This window comes from Alligator mississippiensis, chromosome 1 (genome assembly GCF_030867095.1).
Source record: "Alligator mississippiensis isolate rAllMis1 chromosome 1, rAllMis1, whole genome shotgun sequence".
NCBI lineage: Eukaryota > Metazoa > Chordata > Crocodylia > Alligatoridae > Alligator > Alligator mississippiensis.
Window position 1 is genome coordinate 327179718 of NC_081824.1, and position 26223 is coordinate 327205940.

At 40.0% G+C, this 26223-nt stretch overlaps 1 protein-coding gene and 1 long non-coding RNA gene across 4 annotated transcripts in view; one reads left to right on the forward strand and one right to left on the reverse strand.

Annotated features, from left to right (window-relative positions):
- The window catches only part of LOC109285001 (uncharacterized), a 138624-nt gene that overhangs the window by 21644 nt on the left and 90757 nt on the right, over positions 1–26223 (reverse strand). For both annotated transcript variants that reach the window (XR_009459148.1, XR_002092673.2), the window contains exons 2-3: positions 18624–18731; positions 12620–12726 (exon numbers count right to left, since the gene is read on the reverse strand). This is a non-coding gene — a long non-coding RNA (uncharacterized LOC109285001). The remainder of the gene's footprint in view (positions 1–12619; positions 12727–18623; positions 18732–26223) is intronic.
- MID1 (midline 1) overlaps positions 21420–26223 on the forward strand; it is a 400427-nt gene continuing 395623 nt past the window's right edge. For both annotated transcript variants that reach the window (XM_019495010.2, XM_014607782.3), the window contains exon 1: positions 21420–21601. The gene's annotated coding sequence lies outside the window, so the exon portion shown is untranslated. The remainder of the gene's footprint in view (positions 21602–26223) is intronic.

Consider the following 26223-nt stretch of genomic DNA (forward strand, 5'->3'; position numbering starts at 1 on the left):
GCTGGTTCCTGAATCAGGCATCTTCCCATGTGGGGGGGGGGGGTGGCAGGAGGAGCCCCATGCTTTGAGGCTTTCTCTGGCTTGGGGTGCCCCAGCCCAGGGATGCTCTGACCTGAGGAGCTGAGGGGAATACCTCCCCTCCCCCTCCGCTGGGAGGCTTTGTTCAGCTGTTGCCACAGGGAAGCTGAATGCTTCCCCACCTCAGCATGGGGCTTCCCCCAGGGTGAGGCAACTCCAGGCTGGGGGACCCCTGGCTGGGCCGGAGGAAGCCGCCTGAGGTGTGGGGCTCTCCTCCTACCTTGATGCCTGACTTTTTAAGAAGATATCTGGCCTGGGGAAACCTCCCCCCTTCCCACCTGTGGTGGCAACAGAGCCAAGCTACCCATCTGCACAGGGCAGGGGGAAGATGGGGAGGGGGAGGAGGAGGAGGGGAAGGTTTCTGTTGGCTCCAGGGTGGACAGGTGCAAGCAGGATGCAGGCTGGGGAGCAGTGACAGCACTGGGATGGTGCCATGTAGGCACAGGGATGGAGCAGAAAAGTAAGAGCCATGTTTCTGAGGGCTGCAAAGCATTCTGGGATGCTGGGGGACTGCAAGGTAACTTGAGTTGGGAGGAGATCTGGCTCCAAAGTCTGACAGACTGGTTTAACCTAAATCAGTTACATCCAAAAACTGGGTTTTGCCATTCTGAAAGCATTTTATGTGCACTGAACCTCTGTCATCTTCTGATTGAAACCCATTTCCAGTCACTTAAACTGGTTTATGTGTAATTTCTGTCCCTAGTCTATGAGACTGACTTCTGTTCCTAGGCCTCTCAGTGCCACTTCTACCTGTGTTCTAACCCTAGGTTTTCATGCTTGTTTATTTTGTGCTGCCTGCCCACCTGCAACTGTGTTGACATATTCCAGTAGACGCTGAGCATGGCTCCAGCTGTGACTGGCAGGAGCAAAGCTTTCTAGACTGCATTAGTGCTGCTGGGCAGACAGCGGATGGAAAATAAACAGATCTGAAGGACATTAGTGGTGCTTCAGGCAGTAAAAAGTAAACACAGCTGAGCAGTAAAAAAAGATCTTTTTCTTTTGCTACTTGCAGCTTTGAACTGGGTGGAATGAACTGGCGAGCAGTTATGTCCAGCCTCTGTGGTGCAAATGGTTGAGCTGTGTGGAATAAGGAGTATAAGAGAGGAGAAGGACTTTGAGAGAATTAATGAAGAACGTGGGTTGATTAAAGTGGGAAGAATAAGTGGTTCACTAATCTTTCTCATTACCTCCCCAGAGACTCTTTTTCACTGAGGTGCAAATTACAATAGATGTGCATCCTGCAAAGTAATTTCTTTTTTGCGTTTTTTGTTTTTTCCTGTTGGGTTGTTAAGAAGCAATCTAACTAACAATTTTAAAGACCTCTAAGTGACACTCACTATGGGCAACTGAGGTAGCAAACTGCAATTTTGTGCCTGAACTGGCTGCAAATATTTTTTTCTATTCTTAATGAACTAGAGCGTGCATAGACTTGAACTATGGGAGCTATCTGTTCCCCAGAGATTGAAATGTAATTGTCTAGAACTGACTAACTTTTGTTAGCTAAAGAAAGGAGTAAGTTAGCCATAAGTTCAGTACCTTAGTATTTTTTGGCTAATTAAGTTGTAGGGGTGATAGCCATTTATTTTGGAACAGACACATTATAGAACATTTTATAAATGAAACTCCAGTTGATATCAGCAGAGGTTCTTCAGTTAGATTGATAAAAGTATGAAATGTTATGTTTGCTCCTACTTTGCTCCTGCATATTGAGCACATTCTGTTGTGAATCATGTAAGTCATACAAAACATTGGGAAGGAGCTGAATGTGAAAGTGAACAGAAAAAAACCCTTGAGGTATCATGTTTGTGAAAATATTTTCAGGTGGCCTGTTCATTATGAACATTCCTATTGTGCTCTTTTAATCTGCAGCATAGAGAAGTGTTTATAATCTAATATTTAGCAAAAAAATACATAACATTTTGTAGGTGAATGTTATAGTGCTGGCAGGCCATGTTTATGATTAAATAATTTTTGTTGTTGCTTGTCTGACGCCTACAATCATGTCATTATATAGAATTCATTGCTGGTTTTGTTTATGTAAAGACATTTTTGAAACCTTTAGATCATTGTAATAACTCAGGAACTGCATTAAATTATCATTTAGTCACGTGTTTTGGGTAATACTTTGCCATAAAATTCAGCTGCATCATAGAGATATGGATAGCACACTTTAAACTTTATAAAGTCTTCCATGTGAAGAACAAATTATACTAACATGCCATGGCTGTAGTGATAGGAGACTTGCGCTTCTCCTATAGCGCTGTATAAAAATGTTGCTACCTCTTGGAATAAGCCAATTGTCTATACATTACAGCTCATTACCACTAAGCACATCCTCTCAGGATTGGGGGTTATTTTTAGGCTCCCTAAGAACCTACCCTCCCATCCTTCCCTCCCCTTTCCCCACTAGGACTTATTTTCTTGGCTCCCAGCATCAGCAAACTCTGATAAAACTGGCACTGGGAGCAGGTTGTGGGATGGAGGGTTTTGTGGGCTGGGGAGACTGGCTGGTCTATGGGCAGGGGTTGTCTGCCTGGGACTGGGATGAAGGTCCAGGGGGCTAAAAATAGCCCAGTACTAGGGAGGCAGGTAGGAAAAGCCCAGCCTTGGGGTTGGGGCCAGCAACTGGGCTTATTCAGCTATGGGGCTGTGCTGGAAACTGTACAATAGTTTGGAAAAGTTAGATCGGTCTAAAAATGGCCAACTCAATCTAAGTTAGACCATTACAGAGGTAGGGTTATCTTAGATTTGGTCAGCCATTTTTAGATCAACCTATCTTTTTTAGAATTTTTGTACAATGTACACTTAGATCAGGGGTGGGTAATTATTTTGGTTGGAGGTCCGCTTTGATGAGCTATCGAGAACCACATGAGTAGCCCTGCCCCTTGACATTTGTTGCGCCCCCTTGCCACCATCTTGGGACTGGAAGTCCCACCCATAACCCCTGACATTTGCACCCTCCCAAATACTCCTTTGGGGGGGGGGTGCCATATTAGAACCAGAAAAAAACTAAATCATGCACTAAAAGTCAAACACCTACTATAACATATTTTAGTCTTATTACAAAATATCTTTGTTATGATTTGTGTTTGTGTAGTGCATTGCAGGTGTAGGTATGTAGGTGATTGCATAATAACTCAAAAATAAATTCTTAGTTTTGTATATTGTGTGGTGTGTGTGTGTATGGGGGTGTGTATGGGCAGTGTGTGTATATGGGGATGGGTTGTGTATATATGGGGGATTGTGGGGGCTGGCGGTGGGTATAAGGGAGGGTGGTGCAGCAGCAGGCAGGGCACTCAGTGTGCAGGTGCCTGGCAGGTTGTGGCTCCAGCCAGTGCCGCACATTGTAGTGAGAGGCACAGCTTCCACGCAGTTGCCTGTATTGCCAGCACTCCCTGCCCCTCATGCGAAGCCCCTGTGCTTGCACAGCAGGGAGGGAAGCCCCAGATGCAGGAGCCAGGTGCCTTCCCTGCCAGGGCTGCACTGCAGGGAAGGGAAGCCCCAGGTGCCTTGCCCTGGGTGGTGGGGAAGGCAGGCAGCTCCAGCCTGTGGGGCTTCTCTCCATTTCTGTGCAGCCCTGGCAGGGAAGGTACCTGGCTCCAGCATGTGGGGCTTCCTTCCCTGTGTCCAGTGAGTGCAGGGGCTGCACGTGAGTAGCAGGAAGCACTGGCAATAGAGGCAGCCCAGGGGAGGCTGTGCCCCTTGTCCCAATGTGCAGCGCTGGCCAGAGCAGTACCCTACTGGGCACCTGCACCCTGAGTGCCTCACCTGCTGCTACACCATGGGGGGAGTATGGGGGGTTTCCACATCCCCCACCCTCGCTCACACCCACATGCTGCCCACCTCAGCTCCATGCTGCCACCACGCCCCCACCACCAGCTGCAGCCCCACCCCTGCTGCTTTCCTACCCACTGCCTGGAGCCAGCAGGAGACAAGGGAAGTGGAGTGGGTCCCTGGGTGCTGCTGCAGCAGCGGAAGCAGTAGCCCCACCCAGAAGCTGCACGTCGGCCAGGCGGGGCCCTTCAGCCCATGAGGATGGGAGTGAGGCAATAGGGTATGTTTGGGGGTGCGGGTGTACATGTTGGTGACTCACTCCCACCTTTGTGGATGGAAGGGCTGGGTGGAGCACAGTTTGTTGGGGGGCCCTGTGAGCCAGATGACAGTGCTTGGTGGGCTGGTGGGCCATATTAGGTGGACCTAACTAGGGATCTCAGTGTAAGGTCTGCACTGGGGCATACTAAATTAGTTTGGGTGGCCATTTTAACATGAACTAACCTCTCTGAATGTCTGTATCCACCCTTAGTGTTTAGAATTCATATTGAGGTCCATCTAGAAGCATCATACTTGTTTAAAAATGTCAAGGGAATAATATGGTAAACTCAGTAACACATTCTGTCTCATTTTCAAATTCCTTTTTGTTACTAGATCTGTCAATCTCTCCTTGTGACAGAAAATGTAATTGTATTACAGAAAGGGTTTCAATGATCTTCTCATTTGCTGGAAATAATAAGAAACCTCAAGTTGACATGTGCCTCAGGAAGGATTCCTAAGGTTACATAGTCAATACCACAAACCAATAAAAAAACAAACCCCCAAATTCCTCCAGTGTCCTTAGTGGCCAAACCAGAAAATAGAACATCAGCACCTACATTATCTTGCAGGCTTCCTTAGTGCTAATGCTGTCCCAGTGTGGTATATACTGGGGTATTATATATAATGTAAGCTGGGTAGCCATGACTTTAGAACAAGAAGGGGGTGGGGGTAGGAGGACTTAAAAGTATGGATTTTTAAAAGAATTAAAGCACTTTATAGAATTTTAAATTGTATGTTTGTATAGAGTTTGCTCCAGCCATCAGTTGAAGACAGTGTCCTCTGAGGTATAGAATGATAGGTGTGTCTGAATAGCTATAATGAAATTGGGTGTAGGGAAGGAGGCAGTATTATATGTAGCTATTACACTCTCCTTCAGCTTACTCCTTCTTGAACTACTAGTCAAGTATTCTTCCTTCCTAGGACCTTCCAGAAGGCATTACATGAAGTTAAACCTCAGGATTAGTGTATTTGCAACCCTGATAAATTGGTATTAAAAGTTCCCAGTGAACTTTCAGAGAGAGAAAGACATGTTATTTTTAATAAAACAAATATTTTTGTTTTTACTTAGAACATTGTAGATGTTATAAAATATTTAAAAATGTATTTGAAATAGGCTGAATACCTTTTGGACAAAAATCTATTAAATAGTCTACTTCGGTTGCTCCAACAATTTTTCCTTCCTTGTGCTTTAACACATACATAAAACACAGTCCCTTCCTTCTTTTAATTCAGTCAATTATCAAACTATGCTATGGGATGTGTGTGTGAGACTTGGACTCTGAAAAGCTTGAAAAGAATGACAGCTTTAACTTCTCTTATTTATAACCTTCTTCCTCTCCTTCTCCTTCCCTCCCCCTCTCCACAACAAAAAAGAGAAACCAGTCCAACTCATAGGTATAACTAATATTCTTGGTGCCCTAGCCAGGAGGTGGGATGGGACTGTGCTCTTTCTGCTGCCATGTGGGCTCCTATTGCCACTGTTGTGTAAATCCCAGGGTCACTCAGTTTTGGCACTCCCTGTAAATCAGCATGCTGAGCTGGTGCTCTGCTCAACCCTCCATTATCACTCTTCTGTTGTAAATAGCTTAAACTTTGACTAGCTGTAACCTACCAAGTGCTTTGCTCATCATGAAATATTCCTCTCCAGTTTTGGAAACATCTGTTAATCAAATCCAGTAATGGCCACATCATGTTTTCAGAGGTTTCTGGGGTCTTCTACTCGTATTGCCACTCTCGCACTCTTCATTTTTATAGAGTCAAATAATTTGGACAAAAGTCTATATCTCCTCTTGACTGCTTTTATCCTATTCTTTGACCTTAAATCAAATGCTGCAGTAAGAACTAGGCAGATGTGGTTCTTTGGGTAAATCCAATATCTTTTATTAGACCAACTCCAGTGGTTGGAACAATTCTTCTTTGCAAGCTTTTGGGTACAAATACCCTTCGTCAGGCTGAGGAAGCATCTGCAGATGGTCTGTGCTCTTCCTGTATGGAGTAGTAAAGGCACCAGAGGCCAGTACATATACAAAAAAGCCAGTCAGTTAAAAGTATACAGGTTAAAAGTGAGATACTGCTTCAGAGTCCAAGTTCATCCTTCACTATGAAAGAAGACCTCCAGAAGGTGAGCTGGAGTGTCTGGTTTGTTGTATTACTGTGATGTAGGATAAAATTTGCAACTGTGCCTATGTAACTGAGGAGTCTTAAGTACCACTGACATTTCTTCTTGAGCAAAAGCTCTCTGTGTCTTAAGATCAATAGAACACGTTTAATACTGTACAGCAGCTCAGAAAGTCCGGATAAAGAAGTAACTAATAGTTTGTACAGCTGAATCTGTAAAAGTAATGGAGGTACAGAGAATGTAATGATCTGAACTGGAATTTAGTTTGGGGACAAGGGCAGTACTCTTACCTTCATGAAATAATTAATAATCACAATTGTTTAAGCTCCTGGTTTCATATGTTCTCCAAAACAATGCCCTCTCTAACATGGGCAGATCTAGATTTTATTTTAATTAGAACCATTAAAAAGGAAAGAGGCTCATTAACAGCTATGGATGAAGAATTTAGAGGGGATCAGGTAGATTATCAGGTAGCCATGAACTCAATTGAACTTAGTACTGCCTGACTAGAAATGCTGCTGCCACTGCCAGGCAGTTGGTTTTAAACTTTGGTTGGAGCAGGAATCAAAAGAAGGTGTAAGTACATCAGTGCTTCCCACTGGATCTGCCTGTGCTTTCCAGTATCCCAGCGCCCTGAAATATTATTTTGGACCAGGGGATTACCGTGCCCTTGGAGAGATGAGTGGTAGCTACTGAACTAGCAGAACTGCATCTTTCATAAGTATTTTCTGACCTCTGGAAATCAGAATCTTTCTCCTCCTTAGCTTGTGACAGTTGACAAAGTCACAGCATTCTGCCCTGGCACTCTTAGGTATTGAGCACTTACCTTCAACTCTATCTAATTAAAAAAAAAAATTATCTTCAAGCACCTGTCTTCTAAATGGGAGGAGACAGGCCCTTAACAGAGATGGCCTCATTTACATGCATTTCACTTTTCATTTAGCAAGGGCACGTCCGGCTCCTTTTGATTTTTTGGTCTGCTGCCCACAATATATTTATCTTCTGCTGATGGTCAGAGTAATTGTTTTATGCGAACTAAAATTAACTGTTTAAAAGCTGTAAGTCAGTGTTCATGCTTCGTTTTTCAATATATATTCCAGAACAGAAACTTTTCTGCTCTTTGCAATGAAAAAAAAAGTTTATTTGGTGCCAAAGCACACAGATAGCTTATATGCTACTATAAGAAGGTAAGAGGAATAGGGCTGTTTCTGAGGGAATAAAAGTCTCTTTTACTTCCTGGACTTTCTCACATAGGCTTCTAATAATTTTAAACTACCCTGGTGCTTTACAGGCAATAAAAAACAGCCTCTCCTTTAAGTCTCCCCTAAAAAAAAAAAGCCCTAAAACAAACAAAACTGTTTTTTTTTCTTCTGCACACTCTGTAATTTTAAGACTGTTTTTAAACTAAACACTCCTGCTTCAGAAGAAACTACAACCACCTTCTAGTCTCAAAGGCAGTTGGTAGTACATCCACATTTATAAAAGTAAGTGTTGCAGCAATTTCTGTAAGAGGCCGAGCAATTCTGTCCACATTTTCCCTTCAATTAAGCTCTTAATTTTATCAGAAAAGATAGTGATGAGAGAGGGGTTTAAGCAATAGGAAGGAGGTGGAACATGAGAACTGAGCAAATGTTGCTGCTTGAATAATGCTTCCCAAAGATCAATATTAGTTAATATTAAGTAGCACTGAAGAAGACAGCAGGAAATTTGGAAGTACCTTGACCTGAGATTACAAGTACAAGAGTCTTTCAAAATAATTTGATTTAGATAAAATCTAGATTGCTAATCTAACTATCTACTTAATGGAATTTAGGCAACTGAGTTGCAAAAAGTGGCATGGAATACCCCTACTCCAGCCTTGGGAAGCCTTAAGAAGCAGGGGCCTTGTGTGTGGGGGAAAAGGAGAGCTGGGGAATCAGTTTTTCTCCTGAGATAAATCTATAAACTTTTAATGTCCCTACCCTAACACCCACAGAATGCTTTAGTACTTTAAATTAATTTGAGACGTACTCCACCTATATTAGGTACATCAGTGCACTTGGGTGGACTGGAGTCCCTGAAAAACAATTAATATAAAGGGTGGGTAAGTTGTCCCACTCCTTCTCCTGTTCACTACGTTTTGTGACCCAGACTTAAGGATCAGATGAAAGCATATTGCAAAAGTAAATTCATTAATGAATTTTCAGAGACTTGAACGGGTGCAAAAGAATTATATTTAGGTGCCTAAGTTCACTAACATCCCATCCTTGGTACCTTCTTTGGTACCTTTGTTTTGGTACCTAAACTTAAGCTTCTACACATGTGCGGTAATATCCCATTCTGAGCAGGTAGTTACTTCATTCTTGCCTCAGCTGTATTGTGATTTAGTTACAAGGTGGAGAGGTGTATAAACTTGCCCAGCGTCTTGGAGGAGGCTGCTCTATTAGAAGTGCTCAGACCACACCTAATCAACATTCAGAGGATTGAGTTTGGTATAAAAAGCAGCATCCACAGTCACTTTCACTCAGAAACAGAGCTGGCAGAGGAAGAATTGATGCCCACCTCCTAGCTTAGTGGTTGGAGCACTTACCAAGGAGGTGGGAAACCTGCAGACTGAGGGGTTCTCAACTTGTATCCTACTTCCCAGGTGAGTTCTCTAACCACTAACTTACAGTTGGAGAAGCACCTTCCACTCCACTTGTTGAAGTTGGGCTACTGTGAAGCCTGGAATGCAAGAGCCGTAATGCCAGAAGGAAATGAAGCAAGAAGGGGGCCTAATTGTGTAGCCACAGCTAGGACACTGGTGGGAGAAGAAGTCCTAGATTTTGGTCATGCCTTCTGATATTTTGCATTAGACAGTCATTAGATTTTTTTAAAAAGGGAAACAAATTACACCCCATAGCAATAATCCTGAAAAGAGAATAATCTAGCCCAGAAGAAATTAAAAGTAGCTGTCTTAGTGTGACACCAATAAAGACTCTCAAGCAGGCAAGCAAATTGTTTTGTACCCAGCACTGAAGTAAGACACCAGGGTTATATTCATCTCAGAGTGTAGCATGTGCAAGGTGACCATGTTGTTGTACCACTGCTACACAGTCAGTATGGTGCTTTGATGCTATACGTATACTCTGGGTGCCATTATTATCCCAGGTCACTCCCACAAGGGTAGAGCTAAGCTAGGTTGAATAGTGTAACTGCACACTTCAAACTGAAAACCCAAATATTTGAGCGTTCAATTAATATGTGACCTTCAGCTTACCTTCAACAAGTTGATGTCTGTATTTGCTAAATACTTAGCAGACATTAAGAAGACATATGGAGTTTGTCTCCCTTCCTATGAGGATTCCTACTTTGTGCTTCTGCTATGATGCACAGAGCCTTTGCTGGAGGAATGATGATGTGAAAGGTGGGAGATAAGGAGTGCAAAGTAATTCATTGTAGGGAGGGAGAAGCACATCATGGGGCATTTAAGTTTCCTTCCAGTAGATCTCCTGAGGCCTTCAAGGAGAGTGTACTTAGTTCAGAAGTCAATCCTCTTCATTCCTCACTGCTCCTCAGACAGTCAAAAAGCCTGAGGCTGAATCAACTGAAACTAGGCAGATTCCTCTACGCTGTGTAGGTTGAACTGATAACCAACTGAATTGACATTCAGTTTTTAGTTGAGAAAGCCAGGGGGAGGTCTGCACTGACCCAGACCAGTAGGCAGGGGGTGCAAGAACACATCTCCCAGGCCTACTGGCCATTGCTAGCCCTGCCAAATGTCCCCAAATCCTGCTGCCCCACTACAGGGGGCTCAGAAGCCCCCTGTCTTGATGCTGGTCAATCTTAGGAGAGCCTCCCCCTCAGGAAGTTCTCCAGCCCAGTTAAGTCTGATACTACATTCAAGCAGGTTTATCTTAAACCAGTTTTGGTCATTTCAAAACTGATTTAAGTGCACTGAACTTCTGTTATGTTACATGTTTAAACCAGTTTCTTATTACTTAAACCAGTTTATGTGTAACTTCTGTCCCTAGCCCTGCAGAAGACAAGTGGACAAAAATAGGATGCTAAATCTTTATTGAGGCCAAGGGGGTTTACTGGGAGACCTCCTCCACAAAGGCCACATGTGAAACCTCTACTCCCAAGCCATAGGAATCTTACAAGGGTCCTTCATCCTCCTGCCACAATTCTCAATCATGAAAAAACTTTGGGAAACATGGACCTTTTGTGTGGACAGAGGGAGAGCTGGGGAGTCAGTTTTCCCTTTCAGATAACTCTAAGGCTAGGGACAGAAAACACATAAATTGGCATAAGTGATCAGAAACTGATTCAAATCTGCAACAGAGCACAATATCAGTGTACATAAACTGCTTTCAAAATGGCTAACACAGGTTTAAGATAAACCTGGATGGATGTAGTATCAGACTTAACTGATTTAGATTAAATGGTTCATTGAACTTCTGTCTCAGATCTCCTCCAGATTCAAGTTAACTTATAGCCCCCCAGCATCCCACAATGCTTTGCACTGTCCTGCAAATCCTGCCTTGAAGTGTGGTTGGGCTAGCCTTGGTCCAAGCTGTCTGCTCCAGCTGAGCAGGAAGGAGTGCTCTGGTGCCCCCCAACTTCTGGCCTAAGCCACTGCTGACATGTGGCTGCAGTTCTGGAATCAACAGTGAATGTCTGTTCACTTGCTTATCAATTCAGTCTACACAATTTAGACTAATCTGCAAAGATTAAATCGATTCAGCTTTGGGATTCTTGACTATCTGTACTTAGCCCAAAAGCTTTAATGTCCTACTTGTACAACTCAAGCCAGGATCTAGCAAATACCATAAGAATTTTCTGGCTGACAGTTTTTGGAAAGAATTTTCTGGATTATTCTGAGAGCGTTTTATGGAAACAGGTTAGAATATATTGATTTCAATGAAACCATTTGTGCAACTAAAGAGTCCCCAAATGAGTAAGTTTTCAGCATTGGCTTCTATTCCAGAAGAGCTCATATTTTAGAATTTTTATGACATATGATGGATTTCTCTCTCTTTTTTCACACAGGTTTTTTTAAATATTAGATAAGACCAAAGTAAAGACTCAGCAATTAGGGCTAGAAGAAGTTATCAACTTCAGCCCTCTGCATGTATTATGCATTTATCTGCTATAGTGTTCTGAGTATATTATCTAATCTTTCTTTAAGCATTTGTGCTTCCATTGACTAAGAGCTGTCATTAGGAGGCTTTTCCTGGCATCTAATCTAAACTTACTCCATTTTAGGTGAAGACCATCAGTTCTTTTACTATGTCCTTTTGACAGCCTTGTACAAGTCTTCCTCCTCTTCCATCTTGTTTCCTTTCAAACAGTATGTATATAGAGCATCTATATGTCCCTTCTTGTTTGTCTCCTTTTCACCTTGTTTCTCATGTCTTGTGTCTTTCACCTTTCTCACTGCGGTTGCTTTTCTTTCCTTTCTCTTTTCTCTCTAATTTTGTAATGATGAGATGCCCAAAGCTGTGTGTAGTATTTTTGCATAAGGCATCACCGGTGACAAGAATACATGAATTACCACTTTTCTGCTCTTAAGGACAATACTCCCACATATAAGTTGTTTTTACATGTGCTCTAAGAGGGGGTGTGTAGGGCAGGTGGGGGAGGAGCTGCTTTAATGACTGCTGCTACAAGAGCTGCTCTAATTAAAGTGCCTGGAGCGTCTCACATATCAGCATCCCCACGCTTCAAAATGGCAGCGGGGGCACTTTATCTAAAGCTTGTCAAATGAGCTTTAGATAAAGTGCCTCTTCCACCATTTTGAAGCACAGGGATGCTGGCTGTGGCTCTGGATCACACACTGGATGCTGGCTGGAGTGTGATAATGACCACACTCCAGAGTGCAGAGCAGCCTCCCTGATCATGTACCCTGTATACTCTCCACATAGCATTATTGCCTTCTGCTTGACTTCAGACAAACACAGCTAACTACCTCTCATTACTCTTTCTGATTAGTTTGTCAAGACTAAAATCTAAGATTGCAATAATACTAATTGTTTTCCCTGATTTTCGGATCTGGAACCTATCTATCGTGTATTCAAGAATTCACAGGATTCTAATTTACACATTATACAATGATTTCCTCCCTTTTCACTTACATTTTTTACTCAGATGTCTGTGACAAGATATGATATCAATTGTTCACTTTTTTCCCCATATCATGTTAATTCAGAAAGATTTGTTTGTTGACTTTTCTTTTCGAAAGCTAATTGTTATGTCAGTAAAAAGTACAATAATTTAGAAATAAAGAGCTACCATTCTATAATTGTACAAGTTTATGCTCTCTCTTTCTCTCATTTATTAATAATACCAAGTCCCAAGGTCTTTACTCACCCAGCATTCCACTGCTTTGACCCAACTGGCCCAGAGATGAACTCTCCAATGCAGTCAGCCAAATTATATCAGCATCCTGTAGGAGTATGCTTGTTGTGGCACTCATTCTAAATGATTAAGTCCAAATGAATCAAAGATGCATAAACTCACTTAATTAGATGCTATAAAAGGACATGTAGAGAGCAACTATCAAATAGGAGTGATTTAAATACATAATACAGGAAAAGGGGAAAGGGGGAAAGGAATGACAGGACAGTACTGAGAGAGGCAGAGGGGTTGGAGAGAACAACAAAGCAATAAAACCATAGGGACATAAAAGCTAGCCCAGGTAATGGGATAATCATCCGTAGTCCCTGTTTAGACCATATTTAACACAATCCAGCCTGTGACTGATTTCTTGTTTGGATTTTGGATTCCAGTCAATTTTTAAAATTCTGTTTTTTACAAACAACTATTCTAAGGTCAGAGATGGAACATCCATGGAGGCTAAAATATTTTGCCACAGGCTTTTGTCTATTTCTGGACATGATATCAGCTCAGTCACCATTCATTCTGTCATGTAGGGATCACCCTGTTTATCCAAAGCAGACAGCAGATGGTCACTATGAATAGGTGATGCAGTATATGACATTGGTAGAGAAGCAGGTGACTGAATCTCAGATGTTATAATTTGGGGGGCATCTTTACATGTGTTCTGTGGTGGGGGGCAGGTCTCAGGACCTGCTGTAATTAAAGCACCTGCAGCATCTCATCAATTCTGTGTCCCATGCTTCAAAATGGTAGCAGAGGGCACTTTAACTAAAACTTGTTTGATGAGCTTTAGTTAAAGTGCCATCACTGCCATTTTGAAGTGTGGAGACACTGAATAAATGTGACACTGAGGCTGGTAGAGCACGTTAATTGGCATGCTCTAGCAGACTCAATTTATTGTATGTGTTACAATGTGTGCTAATTAGCATGTGTTGAAGCAGGCGTCAGGCATGTGCTTAGGTATCCTGTGTTATTAGGTCTAGTGATGATGTGGTCTGTGTTGATGAAGGATGCTTGCCCACCTCACTACCAATGAAGGCCTTAGGAGATCTACTGGAAGGAAAATTAAATGCCCCCTGATGTGCTGCTTCCTCCACCTTGCTCTCCTTATCCTCCATCTTTCACAGCTGGCATATGGGTCTGTTGAAAGGCCTGATGCCTCATTGAGAGTAGGAGTTAGGTAACCTGTTGCTATCTGTAAGCCAGGATATTTTTGTCCCCTATGACTGCCTTGAGATGATCATCATTTTCCCTGGGGGATTGGAGGTCAAGCTGGGAAGGTGGGTGACAACCAGCGGGATTCTGTTTCTGTGTCGTGGGGGTGATATTGTAGCAGGTTGGAATGGAATCCAAGTCTGGTTTTATTGGTTTTGCAATTATATTGTAAATGTAGTAGTCCCTGCTCCAGGTCTTTAAAGTTTGCATCCCAATGGGCGGGACTGGAACAGTTGCGCTTCTGATGTAGAGACTGGCTGTGGGGATGGGTACTTAGGATGAAAGCTGGTGCATGGAGGCACCTGTAGCAGGTGGTTGCTTTCCAGTACAATGTGATGGTGATGTGGCCACTGCAAACTTTTGCCTATGGTATCTAGGAAATGAATTTGCTGGATGGAGTATTCCAGAGTTAGTTTGATGGAGGGATGGAAGCTGTTGAAGTCCTGGTGAAACTTCTCTAGCGATTCCTTTCCTTGTGTCCATATGATGAAGCTATCTTCAGTGTACCAAAGGTATATTAGGGGGATGAAGGCAGCTGCATAGGTAACCAACTTCAAGGTCTGTTTTAAATATATTTACATACTCAGGGGCCATACATGTGCCCATGGCAGTGCCATTTTTTGTAGGTATAGGGAGACCTCCAAATCTGAAATAGTTGTGTGTGAGGACAAGGCAGGAGAATGCAATGGCAACAAGCAGTGTCCTCATCAGAGATAATGTTTCTTATGGCTTGTAAATCCTTCTCTTGTAAATCCCTGCCTTCTGCCTCACTTTAGAATAACACAGACAACTACCTCCCTTTGTCTAAATGAGGCCAAATGTAATTTCACTCATAGGACATTTATACACATGCTCTGGCAATGGGGAGGGGAGGGTGTTTTAATTAAAGCAGCTCTGAAAGCCACTGTACTTAAAGTGCCCAGAGGATCTCATGTATCAGCATTCCTGTGCTTCAAAATGGTGGTGGGGGTGCTTTATCTAAAGCTTATTGAATGAGCCTCAGATAAAGCGCCCCTGCCACCACCATTTTGAAGTGCAGGGACACTGATACACAAGATGCTGGAAGCTTTTGGAGCATTATAATTACCATGCTTCAGCAGACTTTATTAAATTTAGTCTGCTCTGATGTGCTGTAATTATAGCATGCTGGAGCAGCCTCCCTGCTCATCTATAGGCACCCATAACGTTTTGTTTCATATATGAACTCCAGCCTCATTCAAGGATCTGCGTACCAACTTTTTTTTTGACGTTCAGGTAGCTAGGCCCCATCTGGTCAAATGATTTTTAAGACTGAAAATGGCCCTACTTTTAACATAACTGTACATGTTTTTAATGGAAGCTCGTGATTACTTACTAGTTGCTGAATTCATGAAAGATAGAAGGGCCTTAAAACAAACTTAGATAATTGTTGGTCTTCATTAAGCATCTAAATGGTTGAGATACCAGATTCTTTTATAAGCACTTGAAGAAAGTGTGTGGTAGCTTGATTTCTATCGTATTAGGAAAGTGAATGCTTTCCAAGAGTCTCTGGATTAGATATTCTGAGTTCTCTTCCCATGAGTTTCATGAAGAATTTTCAACCTTTCCAAAAACATACTTATTTTTCTAAATCCTTTCTCAAATACCATTTTAATCCATCTCTAATCTTCCTTAATAGCAATATTTTTACAATATCTTCTGCTAATGCCTTTAATCAGAAATAATTAGCTTTCTGCTGTATTTTATACTAATATGATACCAAAATATTGTGCTCTTAATGTCTTTAGTAGGAAAAAACATAATTTTTATTTTGAATTAATATCTTATAGAGGTCTAAAATATACAGTGACCAAGCCTAAAGATAGTACAGGCGACCCTTGCCATTTGCAGGGGATACATTCTTGTATCCCCCGTAAATGGCAAAATCCACAAATAAGGCACTGCATTCATGAATGCCATCTGCGTTCATGAACTCAGTGCCCGCGGGGGCTGGGGGGGAGGGGACATGGCTGCTCTGGTAACAGCAGGAGTGCAGTGGTGGCAGCGGGAGCTCAGTGGCAGTGGCAGCAGCCTGGCGGCTGCAAGCGCAAAGCTCCCAAAGACCTCCTTTAAGTGTATTTAAGAAGCGGATTCAGCATTTGTGAATTTTTGAAACCGCAAATGCCGAACCCATGAATAGTGAGGGTTTCCTGTAACTTCTTCTATCCAAAGTTTTCAATTAAATACATTGAGAAAGATGAGGGCAAAAACTTACACAGTTCTTTTTCCAAGGATAAAAATAATAACCTCAGACACTGGCTCTTAACTTATTTTGACTTCATTGTTCCCCTGTACAGACTAAGTAGTATGGTAGAATTTTATAAGTAATGCTATATTAAATGCAGTGATCTATGTTAAGGCTATAAAATTAAACACCAAAATCAGGCCATAAGGAAAACTGAAGTTTTGTGGTATAAACTTACCTGATTCATAGAGCTCATGCCCTGCAGGTAAGGTACATGTTTAAAAATTCAAGCAGTATTTTAGCATACTGCTCAAACAATGTGCAACATGAATAGGCTACTGCCTTCTGAAACCTTTATTTTCTGAAGACTTTACTTTCTCCTTTCTGTTTTTCTGCTAGCATCTTTTCATTGGAAAACTGAATGTTGCACATATGCAGTATTCCAAATTCAGGATTTTAATATTGATTTTCTTTTGTCTTCTTTAAGATGGAGAACTAGCACTTCCCGTGCATGGATAATTAATGGGCCTAGTTCACTGACCACTTAGAAATGTTTTCCGTGGATATAGCAATAATGAGAACGGATAAATATTTATTGAATCAAAAGAGATGGAAGCTCAAACTTAATCAACCTAAAATTCCTTTCTAAAAGAAGAGGAAGGTGCATATCTTTATTGTGACTTACATGTCAAATTGAAGCTGGAATATGGTAGACTTTTAGATTATTTAAAATATATTCAGTATTTCTATTAGTTCCATTAGGTTATTTTCTTTCTTTTTTATTTTTTTTAAAGGAATCATGCAGTGCATTTAGAGGATTAACTTCTGGAGTTTTCTATATAGCTTTTTTTTTTCCTTTGGCATTTCAAAAGTAATATATGTTATTGATTTGCTTTCATTTCTTCAAGGTTTGTTTTGTTTGAGAAATGCTTATTGTTGCTATTCATGGAGAGCATTATACTTGTCTTCCGGATAGACTGCTGTACTGAAAAAAACTACAACCTGTTGAATTGTTGGCATAACAGAAAGGACCAGTCCTCAGAAACTGTTCTGGCACAGCTCTTGATAGGCTGATGATTAAAAGTTGTAGATCCCAAGACCAAAGTTGAAATCTTGCCCCCAAGGAAGCTAAATGGAATTTTGCCATTGACTTCAAAGGAATCAGGTTTGCAAGAGTGCAAGACCAGCTAGCATATTAAAACTGTTGTATAATAGTGTTGTACAACTGATTTTTGTAGGTCTCTTCAGGTTTAAACTGAAGGGGCCAAGTTTAGCCTTTTTTTTTTATATTGTTGAAGTGTGGACAATTTAAATCTAAGGAGGAAATGTTTCTAAAAGTTATGGGCTAGAGAAGATTGGAGGTTGAATATTATTTGTAACCTAATATTAAATATGCACTAAAGCTATAGATATAGTACCTTTGTGGTCAATAAAATACAGAGTTCATTAATAATAGAGAAAATCTGTATTCCTACTTGTGATTTTTATAGTAGGAGGATTAAGTTAGTTATTTGAATAGCAAAGGCACATTACGATTTTTTAAAAATGATGCAAGCTGGCAATTCAGTCCTGGCAAAGGGCATTTATTCTTAAATTGTCATCTTCAACTTCAGCATTGGACATGGGAAAAATAGCAAGTTTTACTAGATTTCTCTTTCTGAGGCCCCCTCTACACGTTACATGCATTACTCAATTAACTGGTTAATTGTGCAATTAATTTAGACCAGCTACACGGGCATAGTAACTATCATGCCATAAAAAGGTCCAGCCAGGTTAAAGTGAGGGAATGAAAGTGAATCTCTCATACAAGAGAAAATAGTGAATAATTTATCTAACTTTTTAGAGCTGGAAAATGTGCAATAACTTTATAGCTGGTAGCTATCCAGCTTTAATTTGCATGTGTAGCAGGGTCTCCCCCTGTGACTGGGAGCCAGGGATGGGGCTGATGGGGGTAGTCAATCTAGCCTCAGGGGTATACCATGCTTAGCCAGGGCTGGAAGTCCTGCAGCTGACAGGACTCTCAATCCTAGCAACACCCCCCAGTTGCGGGACTCTTTGTCCTGGCAGTACCCTACAGCTGCCAGGACTGAGAGCTGTGGGACTCTTGCTCAGCTACAGGACTCTCAACTGTAGGACTCTCCTGTCAGCTACAGGACTTGCAGCTTTTGGTGCCTGCTACTTCCTGGTGCAGGGAGAGCCTGAGATAGCAATCTTGGGCTCCGCTTCTACCAGCAATAAGGCAGGATAGTATCTGATGCTTGATTCTACAGTCACACCTCCTGCCATACATGCGTGGTATGGCAGGAGGCACAACTATGTGGATGGTGCAGCATCGGATCCTATCATGCCTTTACCTGAGTGTCTAGAGGGGCCCTGAGAGCAATCACTGAACCAAAGAAAAGTTAGCATATTTTATAAAAAGGTAAAAGTGAGGGAATGAAAGTGAATTGCTCATACAAGAGAAAATAGTGAATAATTTATCTGTTTCGGAGTGAACACATTTACTTAATTGACAGTCAAGGAGAGGCAGAGTGATTCAACGGATTACTTACTGACCTTTGAGATCCTGCTCCAAGGCTATCCTTACCACAGTAAACAAAGTTCATTCTAATTGCAAATAGAGGCTAGCTAGAAGATGAGTAGCACGGTTGTCTCAGAATGGCCCTACAGAAAACAGAGTAGCAGCATATCAAACAAACATTGCACAGGCTAATTAAATGCTAAGCTTTTTGTGTTGAAAAACCAAAGAACTGTACCCCAGGAAAAGCAGTATTGTTAGTCTTTCATTAATCCCAGCTGGTTTTCAGACCAAACTTCCAATTCCCAAACTTTAAAATAAAATATTTATAGGACTATGGGGAGAATTTCCCACATAAAATAGCCTTCTGTTTGCAGGCTCAAAAGACCTGTTATGCAGCTTCTTAATAAACAAAGTTTGTTTCAATGTAATTGGTATCTTTCTATAATCACCTGCAGACAATACATAATGATAGGCCAGTAAATTAAGACAGTAAATTCAGATTACTTTTCATATGCATAAATTAATCAGATTACCTTTCAGGACACTTTAGTGTAAATTACTCTAAGAAATTAAAAACAATCTTTGTAATAAATATCTATAACTATTTATTTTAGTTATTATATATGTGTATGGATACAGTAAAAATGTGAATTTGTTATGGCTTGAGAAAAATTGCTAGTTCTACCATTAGGTCTGTTTTAAGTAAAGAGAATAATATATTTCAAACTTGAAAAAGCTTTTAGACTCTGATCATTCTATTACAGATTACTATGACAAACCTGAAATCTTGGGATTTAAAACTAACTAATACTGAGAAAGCATGGAAATGAGGCATATGTGTAAGGACTCTGGGATGGAAAGAGGATTCCAAATAATAGGCAACAGTGACTTTGGGTGGGGAGAGGGGTTGGGCGTTGGGCTTTGGATTTTGTGGAAGAAGAGTACTTAGCATAAAGAGACAAAATCACGCCATACTAAAACAGCTGTTATCTCACTGTATTAGTCATCTCAGACTTTTATCATCTGCATATTTTTTTAGAAATGGATTGATTTGAATTGGCTTAAGTTTAAAATTGATTTCTATTCAGGGATTTGTCATGTCTTACTAACAGTGAGAAAATGCATGGTGGTGTAATGGAATCCAAATGTTTTATCATATCATGTGTTTGGCACGGCAAACTTATTCTTAAGTAGTAAAGCCACAAGTGAGTTATACAAGTCATCCTACATAAGTCCCATAAAGACTATTATACCACACCCCGTGGGCATGTATTTTGCATTTGCCGCATATTTTACAAAGAAACTAGTTTAGATATGTTTATAGAGTGTTTCACAATTTTTACTCGTATTGTTTTTCATATTTCTCCTCATATGAAGCCATGTCCCTGTAGTATTTTAAGGACAAATGTTCATTATTTAGAGGAAGAGAAAAATTACAACTAACAAAGTACTAAAATCATTAAAATGACTAAATGTCGCTATTCTGAACAGAACACAATAACACAGTGATTTTAAAGCCCTGTTTTCATAATCACTTGGGAAGACAAGAAAAAATGCATAGTCTATGGGAAAGTGAGATGCCTAGCTTTCTGGTGATAACTTACATTTCTAACCTTAGAACTTACCAGATGAAGAACCCATTTCTTATACCAAACTGAATACTATTTGTTCTGACTATAAACCTGTGTAATTTTGGGTTGACAGAATAAAATGTTGTTACTTCTCACAGTGGTGTCCTGCACAGTCAGTGCCTCTCCCTTTCCAGTATGTTTCCCCTTTTTCTAGTTTTCACTCATTTCTTCTTTTTCTCCCTTCTGTTATTTCTTTCTTCCTCTTATCTTTTTATTTTCTCTCCACCTCCATCACATCCTGGTGTCAAATATTTAGATAAGTGTTTAAGGAAGAGATGGGTCCAATTCTGAATAGAATAAGGCTATACAACATTAAAGTTTTGTGCTTTTGTAATAAATTAACTGCCTGTTGAAGCTGCTCAGAAGTTTGAAATGTTAGAAATACTCATGGCAGAAATGGATTAGTGGGCAGAGTGTAAGAGGAGCCAGTGATGCGCAAAAAACTCAGATGTCACAGTTCAGCACATAAATACTATCTCCCATATGGGCATGCATCCTCTCGGCATGCCCTTTCTCTTTGTGTTGGGTATAAAAATAGATATGTTTGCAAAGTATCCCAAGATATGACAGCTTCTTCATAGACCTAAAAGATAGAGCTCTGTCCTAGAAAAGATTAAATATATAAAATACAAACACAGGAACTGGCAAAAAGTTGCAATGAGCTTTATTCCAATATTGTCTAGCTAATGTCGATACAGTATCTTAGCCTTAGGGTTTTAACCTTTCGTTGAAAGTTCAGATCATGTTAATTTTGTTTGTTTGCTTGTTTGTTTTTCTTAATCACTACTGTTGGAGTTATTTTAGTATTGCTGTATGTTGTGTGTATATGCTTAAACAAGTTCCATCTGTGTACTTTGTTTCTCCCATCAGTAGTAAAGTATGAATAGGTTGCTGTGACACTGTTGCTCCATTAGTGCCAATTGGCACTATTGTAAATTTAATAAATTCAAGTTTAAATGAATAGATGTTTTGCTATGATTTAAATTAATCTGCCTTATGCTTTATAGGTCTTTGCTCACAAACTCACTACACTGAAACTGGTGTTTGTGGAGTTAACTAAGTTAAACCTATTCCCAGTTAGACTCTTTCATGAGGAATGCAATTCGTGTTTACCTATATAAGGAAACCTGTTAGACTTAAATGATCTTGGCTGGTTTTTAGTCTGACTGAGAGAGACAAGTAAGCACACACCCTGGAGAGTGGGAGTGATCAGAGGGCTGGACAGCACAGCTTCCTGAATCACTGACTACAGTTCAGTTGATCCTGAGAAAAACAGCACAAGCCAGGCAACAAAGCACCCAACTTGGAGGAACTATCAACTTCTGTTAAATCCAGAACTTCAGGAAGAGAAGATTAACTGATAGTAAAAAATGGAGGAGCAGGTAGGTCTCAGCTTGCAGCCTGTAACTGGTATTGTTGCTGGAAGGAGAAAAGCAGAGTGCTACTATTAACTCTAGTCCTTATAGCTGCTGTTCATTCTTAAAACAGCTTGCACAAGACAATTTGTGCCTTTGTGTACAGCAACATCTGCATGGACAATTATCTTAATGTATCTTACATTTCATGTGCTTCTAATTTGAATACATCTTTCTTTACCAAGCTGATTATCAAACTTTCTTATATCTGATGGAATTCAGATGGGAACTAAAACTGAAAATAAGGCTAGAATACTTTGATTAATTGTCTGACTCTCTGCAAACCACAGAATAGATCATATCCAGCATACATACATAGCAAGTCTTTATTTTTAGGCTTAAAAGCTGCCTTTCTTTTTTCTTTAAGAAAGTGAAATGTCTTTTCATTAAAGGTTCTAGTTTATTTAATTTTGTTTTCTATGAATGCAGCTAAATCAGCATAGCTGAAATGTTTCTGCTGACTGTATTTGGAATATAGAGGTTCTTAAAATAAACTATGGGTTTTGTTCTGACAAATGTAAGCAAAAGTTATCCTACAATAAAAATTGTCAAGGTTTAAAACAAGGGAACATTTACAAATCTTGTTGATGTTTTTTACAATACATTCAGAACAGAATCCAGAGAGAGGGGAAGAGAAAATTCTTTGAAGAAGACCTCAGTCACAATGCAATGAAAAATCAGAATCTGAAAGAATCTACTTTGATAGATTTTTATTTGACAGAATAGTACTATACAGCAAGTTAGGACAATTACTGAAAAGAGACAACTAGTTGCAGAACTTCATTCAAGTTCTATTGCACTGATGATAAAAGAGGTATGAATGAATGATACTTTAATTCACCCTTCCAAGTGGTATCTTCCAGAACAGAAAGCCATGTGCAGAAAACTTAGAAACGGGTACAGTGTTTGCTTTTAAAATGATTTCATTTCTTCAAAATTAGTAGTTGACTATCATCACATTGTTTTTCACCAAGTTTTGATTGTTAGACTCTATTCAGTGTGTGTGTGGGCTGTGTGCACATGCGGGCTATGTGTGGCCAGGTACAGACATTCCACCTTTACTAGTGTAAGTGATCAGAAACTGGTCTATACCCGTAACAGAACATAAATTCAGCCCACAAAACTGATTTATACCCATAACGGAACAGAAGCTCGGCACACAAAATCGGCCTATATCCAGAGCAGAAGTTCAATATCCATAGGCTGGTTTAAAAATGGCAGAACCTGATCTAGAATTTGTCTCTCCCTGCCACCACAGGGCAAATGCATGTTTTGTTCACTACTAATTTAAACTATGCCACTTACAGAAAACTGCATAACTTGGATTGAATCATCCTTACGCTTCTTGAATGTCTGTACCTTGCCTGTGTGTTTGAATAATGTAGCACGGCCATCCCTCCTGAAGTCCAAGATGAGAAAATAAACTACAATCAGAGTTCTGAAAATTTAGAAGATTTCTAAAAAGTTAATTGAAACGAAATAAAACAGAGCTTCCTTTTAAAATGTTGCTAGATTTTATGAATGTATCTAGGGGTAGGTAGGTGAATGGGAACCTTCTGTAACATGATCTTGGCTAAAAAAACAATTCAAGATAAGGTACTGGCAAGATTAAAATTCACCTATGTTCACTTAGTGTCTTATTCATAAATGAAATTCATAGAATATTTCCAAAATTCTAACATTGAAAATGTAAGAATACTTAATGTATCACTAAACACTTAGCATAAATGGGGGTTACCTACATGAAATAGCTATACTGTATTGTGAGTACAGACAGTATCATTGGCGCTGCCAGGGAAGTAGATATCAAGTTCTTACACACTGGTCAACTGTAAAACATACTAAGTTCATTTTTCTAAAGTATCATTGGCCTTGATGGAACTCATAAGCAGTAAAAAAATTGGGAGTGGTAGACCAGAAGCAAAGACTATAGATTTTACTCTCCTCCACAAACCATTTTGGCTGGCTTCAGTTTATAGTTTCCTGAGCAAGTCTGTATTAGTATACCAGTGGTAGGGGAACAGATGAGAGATTTTAGCAGTGGAATTTAGAAATAAAACACTAGCTTTAAAACCAGGAAAAGATGCCCAGAATTCTTATTCTGGTCAGGAACAAATATTGTCCACAACAGTTTAATTCACAATTATTGTTTTCTTGGTTTCTCACTGCCTTTTTTTCCTCCCCCAACACCCCCATAAGGCAGGGAAGTATTATCTTGGATTTTACACATGAGAAGTGAAGCAAAGTAGATTGAATGATTTACCTGCACTTGCAAAAATGTCTATAGATGGCATGGAAAATGAGCCCTAGTCTCTCCTGCCTTTCAGCTGAATGTGCTATTGATAAGGTCACCCTTAACTACTTCTATGCCTATAAAATGGGTACATTTTGTAGTACATGGGTAGATAAAGATGTTGCCAGTGAACACGTTGAATGTAGGTAGCAGGGCACAAGTATTCAGTAGCAGGGCTCAGAAGGCCTTCTGTTTGTATGCATATATTTGTAACTCCATCTTTAGGTGTCTAAACATGCAACAGGGCTGAAATAAAACAGAACAACTCTGATTTGACAGTCTGATTTTTAACACATGACTGAATTGGAATTTTTGTTTGCATGCCAGAGCTGAGAAGTCTTAAATTATTTATAGCTATTACTCTATAGCAACAACTTTGATTATTTGGTCCAAAATTCTTGTGTACATCTCTAAACGTAGCATTGCTGATGCATTAAATTCATGAGAACTCCTGCCCATTTGTTGTTTTTGTAAATAACGTGTTCACTTTTTGAGTGGAGGCCTCTGGCTGTATTTCAGAAAAAATGAACACAGTAGCTAATATTGTTCTCTCTAATACACAAATTTTAATGCTTCAGGATATATTAACATTTTTCTGTAATCAGCGAACTAGGGAGTTAGGTCGCTGTAAAAACAGATTTTCTTGATTGAACAGTTTCCAGAGCCATGACCTTGTTTACTTATTTTCATTTTTAAATTTTTTTCAGACGCATAGGTCTGAGTGCTCCTATCTGTTGACAAAGGAGGATGGGCACATCACATTCTCTTTTCATATTGCTTATCACTTTTTCAATAAGAAAATACTGGGCTTTCAAAAGTGTAACTTGAGATCTTGACATAACAGATAGCAGGCTTTACTAATTGCATTCTGTCTGTAGGGTTTTGTTGAAGGTTTTACCATTCCATTACGCTATCATCTTCTGGTGTAAGCATTTTATATGGCACGTGTGATTTTAGTGCCCTTAAGTGACCTGAGTAAATTCCTTTTTCCCCTGAAGCGTATGTCTAATGAAAAGAACCGTCAGCATTTGCAGGGTCGCAGGCAACATCTCTAGGAATAGCTTGAAGAGAGACAGGTGTCAAGAAGGGTGGGGTCAAAATTAGTGGAATTTCATTTATAAACACCTCTGCAGATTGTGCTGTATTGCATGAGGCTGAAATGTTGCTAGGATTAATGACAAGAAAAAAGTATAGACAGGGTGTATTAGCTCAGCTAAAGAAAAGATATCATCTGTCTGAAGTTGACATTTATGGAATAAGAGTTTGTGAAAGAACACGTTTTGTTTTGTTTAATTTTTTTTTTTGTTGCTTTAGCTACCCTGGTTGCAAATGCCATGGTGCAGATGTGGTTAGAGATTAGGAAGTTTAAAAATACAGTTCAAAGTCTAAACTACTTTTTCCTAGTACAACTGTTTTTTCTCATTCCATAAAGCCTCACTTGGCTAGTGTCATGGATGTGGTTATGATGGACAGGCTGAAGCCACAGTATAAGAATGAAACATTGTGTTCCCTATTGGTAACCCTACCCTAGCATTGCATTACCAGCTCCTGTGAACATATATGTTTTAGAGTCCTGAAAATGAAGAATGCAGAGAACTGGACAGTTTCAAGTTAGGGAAAAACTTTTATTTTCCTTGATCAAGAGAAATAGAATTATCCAAGGATGAATCTTTGAGCTGTGCTCAGATGATATAAGAAATAAATGTCTTATTTACTTCTTATAAATAAACAAGAACTTTATTCTTATTTAAAGAACTTTTCCTGTTGATAAAATCTGATTATTATTTTAGATCTATTAATCGCAACATTAAATTTGCTTGATCAAGGTATAAAAAATGTAAATAGTTAAATTTAAAAGGTTTATAAAGCAAGAGGATTACAAACATAAACATGAAACCCTTAGGAGATAAAGATGTGAAACAACAATGCTATCATACATTCTGTTCTTTTTATCTGGCTTGGAAAGTTCAGAAAACTACTGGGCTGTAGATGTAGCCAGGGAGGCCTCTGTGCATCCTGTGTTCTCGCTCAAATATTCTGCTTTATGTACACTTGTCATTTTGATGTATTTGTTTCTGTATTTATCCCAAGCTATATTCCAGTAGTTCTCAACCTTTTTAGACTCAAGACACTTCTAATAGACTCAAGGCAGCCCTTGTAAAATGTCAGCTTAGTTCTCCCTCAATTTTTGATTACTTAAAAATAATACTGCTATTCTCCTATTGCCAAAAAAGACCATAACAGGTCAGAACATTTTAACACTATAGATTCCTATTTGAAATCTCTGGGCTTAGCT